General features: G+C 34.6%; 1 long non-coding RNA gene across 1 annotated transcript; it reads left to right on the plus strand.

Moving 5' to 3' along the window:
• Window positions 1-949: 949 nt before the first annotated feature.
• Window positions 950-3,793, plus strand: LOC149056206 (uncharacterized). Its single transcript, XR_016191643.1, has 3 exons — window positions 950-1,378; window positions 3,056-3,206; window positions 3,320-3,793. It is a non-coding gene; the product is annotated as an uncharacterized LOC149056206 (long non-coding RNA).
• Window positions 3,794-6,118: the final 2,325 nt, after the last annotated feature.

Consider the following 6,118-nt stretch of genomic DNA (forward strand, 5'->3'; position numbering starts at 1 on the left):
GATAGTATGACAGAATAGATAGTACTAATAAAGACCTCGACAACCATCAGTTGCATAAAATACTCGATTGGTTAAAAAGTTGTCATTGCAGGAATTTTTTTTTTCATAACAAGATAAATTTTTCAAGTAATTCACATGTTACGAATTTACGATATAAGCAGTGTTCACGCCACGCGGGGTCGTGTTGTTCCCCAGGTAATATTATCAAATATAGTTTATTTTATTAAATATATGTATGTTATTTGTACGGGGCCGTTGGGGCCAAAATACGATTGCATAATAGCATGAGATTCGGAATACAGTCGGTCGGAACTCTGACTGTCGATCGTCGCGAATAAACGCTGCAACGGCTGCAGGCACGTATGACGTCGGGAGGCGTACATGAGCTACCAACCTAACCTAACCTAACCGGCCGGATCTATGTATTATGTAGAGCACGGGTCAGACTGGTCCACAGAGCACCGGTCGCAATAAGGTACACGATACCTACAAACTTGCCCAATCGAACTATTCTTGGTGACCCGTGTGTATTCTGCGAAGAGTATTTATGTATAATGTCATAAATGCTCATTCCACTGGTAACAGTATGAGGGCTCACGGTGAGCAAAGACGAAGCGTTCGGCAACCCGCGCGCTCTAAAGGAGCCCGGGTCTGCACGCCGGCTACGGTGCCACAACATGCAAAACGGCCGGTCCCGTGTTCTGTAACGGAACGGACGCGCCAGCGCGCCTTAGCGAATCCCAGGCCGGCGTTTGCATATCTTCAAGCGCTTTAACGAATCACAAGATCACGGTAGGCGTGGCTACGACAGCAACAACCAGCCACCGACTACCATTTAGGCAACTACAGCAACAACACCGTTATACACACAACGGCATTATAAGCGGACTGCTGTGGGCGTGGTTTCGAAGGTGGCAACAACCAATGCATTGGTCAGCGCCGTCACGTGACCGTACGCAATAACCAACCACAGACAATCATGGGCGGTTCATGTTAGTACACAGCGCCGCAGCAGGCGAGACCAAGATTATAAAAGGGAGTGCGGAGCACAAAATCAGTCAGTAGTCAGTCCTACCTCACCGTAGCAAGACCTACCCAGGCAGACTTGCGCGGTTCGGGACCTTCTGACACGACACATCTACGCCGTAGCAAGACCCACCACGGGCAGACTTGCGCGGTATAGAACATTCACGACACATCTACGCCGTAACGTAACAAGACCCACCACGGGCAGACTTGCGCGGTATAAAACACTCACACGGTACATATTCTCCGTTACAATCCTCTAAACAACTGAACCAGCATCAATACAGTCCACTCAAACAATTCCTGTACGGAACAAGCAGATTAATCGAAATTTCACGTTACAAAACAGTAGGTAATGTATCAAGTAAAATTGCATCTAACCAACTTCCTACCCCTCCCCCCTCATTAATTCCCAAAAATTTGGACTACACGGATTTTAATTTTCGCGTTGCATCTGCATCAGATAATATAATCTGTGTATTTGACTTCATGTCCAAGTCACGGCGGCTTTGTGTAAAAGAGAGAAAAATTGAGTTTGCACTACGAATTATATACCTATATTAAACAAGACACATTCGAGTAGCGAGAAAAACGTGACTATAGCCGCCGGCTCAGGTTAGGTTGTTGCGTCTAGAGATCACAATCGATTACACCCGCCTGCACCGTGTGAATCGAATTGGCTCGCAAGTGTCTGCTTAAGTCGCCTCAGAGGTTTCTAGGATGTTTTTAAAACGAGACATAGCGCTCTCGACGAATTATCTCTTGATTAGAAAACAATACAAAAAAATATTCTCTGATCAAATCATTTAGTTGACAAAGCACTTGTATAATTGTCTGAAGCGAGAGTATGAAAATAACAAAAAGGAATAGTGTCGGATGTAATTTTTAATAAATATTTAGTTATTATGTTTAAAATAACTGAAAGTTATACAATAACAGAATTTGTGTGACCCGGATGGTAATTTAAAAAAAAAAAAATTATTAAGCTTATTTTTAATTGAGTCAATTTAATATTATTTTCTATCTTAATTTTAAACTCTTAGAGTTTATTGACTATAACTTAAGTTTAACGCTCTTGGCTTTAAATTAATTCAACTAACTCGAGTTAATTTCTTCCATGAACCTAACCTTCAGCAAAAGTGGGCAACACTTTTGCTGAATAATCACGATTATAATAATAAAATTGCCGTCGATTGACGAAGAAAAATAAAAACATCCAAAACACCATGTAGGTAACTAGTTAACACTGTTCCATGACGTATATTTGTGTGTTAAGTCTATACGACTTGCGTATAGAGATATATTGGGACGAATCTTCAGCAACATTATCAGAAAACTTTAAACCGTAGTAACAGTAAATACCAAGAGTTATCACAATATCTGAATTATGCTGACACTAAAACTGAAATACACCGATAAGAGGTGGTGTTTTGTACTAATTGTTCATTTGAACATCCGGCAGAAGTCAGATTATACAGCTAAACAGCTAGTCCTTATATTATAATAAACAATAGTCACTTAATTTTATATCTTATTTAAACATATTTTTTTTAAGAGTTTTGTCATGAAAATTAATTGGCTGGACTGGTTCAATGAGTATGTTAGTCAGCTGTTCATAATTTTTGCATCCCCTAAAATCTTTGTCTAGTCGCCTCTATGGTCTGGCCGTGGCCACAAAAACGTACAAACGTACATTTTAAAATGTTCAAAATATTACAAACTCGTTATTTTTGAAGCGAATACCAGTAGTCCAATTGACTATACTGTATAATATGCATTTTTCATGTTTCCTGTAATATGATCATAAACTATAAAGACACGGATGCATGATGGCTCATTCATCTGCTCCACATAATTGCAACACCTAACATTGTATAGATACTTCTATAAAGTGTCTGGATAAAAATTTAATATATTCCTGTTTGATCGTAATAGGCTGCATTACATAATTATTTTATTTTAGGTATTATACCAATTTTGTTGTTTTTTGTATATTATTTTTTTTTTTTTACTTTTAATCGATTAACAGTCGTTCAAAGGTGGTAAACACATGACGACGGCTGGTATATATGCATGCTATGCACACACACACTCGCATCGGACAGGTGTGTGACTGTATAGCTAACAACATCTGTAGTGTCGCGGCAGTCCGAAAACCATTGGGCCATCGGCTCTCGGGGGTAAATATAAATATAATATATTATGTATATATATAGGAGCTTCCTAATATATATTTTATTATATATTGTTGTCCGTTGGTAATTTTTTTTTTTTTAATGAACAACTAATATAGTTTTCAGCTCGTCGAATAGCTGGCGAGCTAGCGTAGTCGAATAATATCCACACTGCTACTGCTGCTGCTTCCACTGCATCGTCGGTGTCTGGAGGAAGTATAATGTATAATATAATAAGACTTCGCTGTGGTACGCATATGTATAGTGCAGCTAATAACTGGTAGCAAACATGTGGGAATCGAAATGCCATACTGCAGTTTCTATATTTATATATATCATACTGTGGAAAACAACGATAAAATATCGCATACGATGTAATTATAATGTAAATATATCGAAAATCAATAATTTAAATAACCAGAAGCTAGTAATGGTGGCAAATGAATATCTAAACTCTCATACCAATAATTTTTCGCGAAAATTAAGATCTCGATTTCGGCCGATGTTTTGACGTGTTCGTTTTAATTTAAATTGTTTACCCGATATTTTTTGTGTAGTTTAAAATTAATTTGAACATTTTAAAGTACTTAATTTAAAATTCAGAGTTGTTTCTTGGTTATTAAGATGTTTATACTAAAAATAATAGTCTTTAAAAATGTCCTTACAAAAATATAAAATAGATATGATATCGTATACATATATAGTATTTATTATACTAGGACCATTTTTAGTAATTATAAATGTCGATGGACAAAATATAAAATACATTGTATATATTTAATAAACGAGTTAATGCAATTTTCGAATCACCATAGCGTCCATCTTTTACAAACCCCCTAACATAAACCTATAAATAATGGTTAAATGTTTAATACACAAATATTAATAACTTAAAAACTACTCGTTTGAATTTTTATTTGGATACAAGATACATTATAATGTTTAGAAAAAAAATGATCTATCGTTAAACATAAGTTCTTAAATTCACAAGAATATAGGAAAATCTTGAAGCAGTACAAAAAAATCTCAATAATTTGAAAATATGGTCTCTAAATACCTATATTTAACAGTTCTAAAATTTATATTTTAAATAACGCTAACTTCTTGTCAGGTGGCACTGCTGGGAGCCTTCCTTCTCTGTAACTAATGTTATTTTTTTTTTCTTTTTAAGTCACCACACTTACTTATTATACACTGTATGTATAGATTGTAAATAAACTTTTATCGTCAATAAAAAAAAAAAAAAAAAAAAAAAAAAAAATAACGCACATGCTTGGTGAATCACATTGTAGGTATATAATATTTACATGCGCAATATGTATTTTTGTTTCTCCGATGAGGTACCTACTATATTATTTTAATTTAATATAATAATAAAAAAAAATAATATTATATCTACACTATACGAAACATATCGTTCGTTATGATGTGTTTGATGTTTATATTGCAGGCTAATCACGAGTTTCGGTCAAATGATTAATAGTCTGCTCGTGTGTTTTTTCGCAGGTATATCCAATAATTTATTATATTAAACTATGTAGGCACATCAGAGACGTAGAGAACACATTAATCAATGCGTGAGTGGTGTCGATCCTATAGATATTATACTGTAAACGAGCCAAAGTCTTAGTCGCTGCGATGATGAAAGAGATGAGGGGTAGGGGGTTGTTCCACGCCTCTCATATATTATATACACATCATCCTCTGTTCTGGAAAACTATTGCCATAATATGCGCGTTAAACACAAAAGGTTAATCTGTACACACACTTACGGGTATACGGAATGACCGCTAATAATTTAACGTTTGACGACGATGGCCATTGCGTATAATTTATAGTCATATATATTATTATTATTATGTTTTTTCCCGCTCGAACCTTTTGATTGATTAATAGATCGACTATGTCGATTAATCGACAGTGCGCAGGTACGTACCTATGAATAATAATAATAATCGATTAGTAAATAGAAAAAAATATAAACCCGTCCACGCAACGTTTGGCGGCGGCGGGAGATTGGCGGTGCACTGCTGCAAGGTATAGTTTTATTATATCATAGTCTCATCCGGACGATTGTTTTCAGCATTTTTATTTTTCGTATTTCTTTTTGAAACGATTTCCTTACGGGCGTGGGGTTAGACAATAAAATATAATATAATGTAATAGGTACAATAATATACGATAATGTGGTCGCAGGTGCGTATACCATTGATTTTTGCGAGTAGAATAAAACGACGGAACGGTCTATCTATAATCTACATAAATAGTATACCATAATATTAAAGACGCGATAATGTGGTGAACGAAAATAATGGTAATGTATAATATTATTTAATTCTTTATACTTATCATGCCTACCATATCCGCTGCGTTGTTTACTATATACATATAATAATGGCGTTTAACATACAAATAAAAAGTGTAATAAAATAATATATAATAATGGTTTCATTGTACCCAATAATAATAGACTATTGTGTGTATTATTTATGTGTATATTATATATATATATATATATATATATATATATTATTTTGTGTTATAAAATCACTAAATCACTACAATCGTGAAGAAAAATAAAAAACAAATAAAAGTCACTACTTCTCCGTTCTACGCATTAATTAAAATAGCCATCCTAAAAAAAAATTGGTAGGAAAAATATTTGACGGCATTATTATCGTGCTATGAGTTAATAGCTTTTTACAATATCACCTTTGAAAATAAGATGACTATGACTTTTGATAGAGTTTCTAACGTTCATGTATATACCGTTCAGTAACGTATAGCTTTCTCGATTTCTTACCATTTTATCAGACTATTTTACAAGCTATAAAATATTAAATCTATGCAGCTTGTACATTAGATGTATATTCTCTCATAACATGCTTTTTATAATTTTCAAGTATTCATTCAATCTC

Source organism: Diuraphis noxia, unplaced genomic scaffold, assembly GCF_037042655.1.
Source record: "Diuraphis noxia isolate RWA-SAM2 unplaced genomic scaffold, SU_Dnox_SAM2 contig0004, whole genome shotgun sequence".
NCBI lineage: Eukaryota > Metazoa > Arthropoda > Insecta > Hemiptera > Aphididae > Diuraphis > Diuraphis noxia.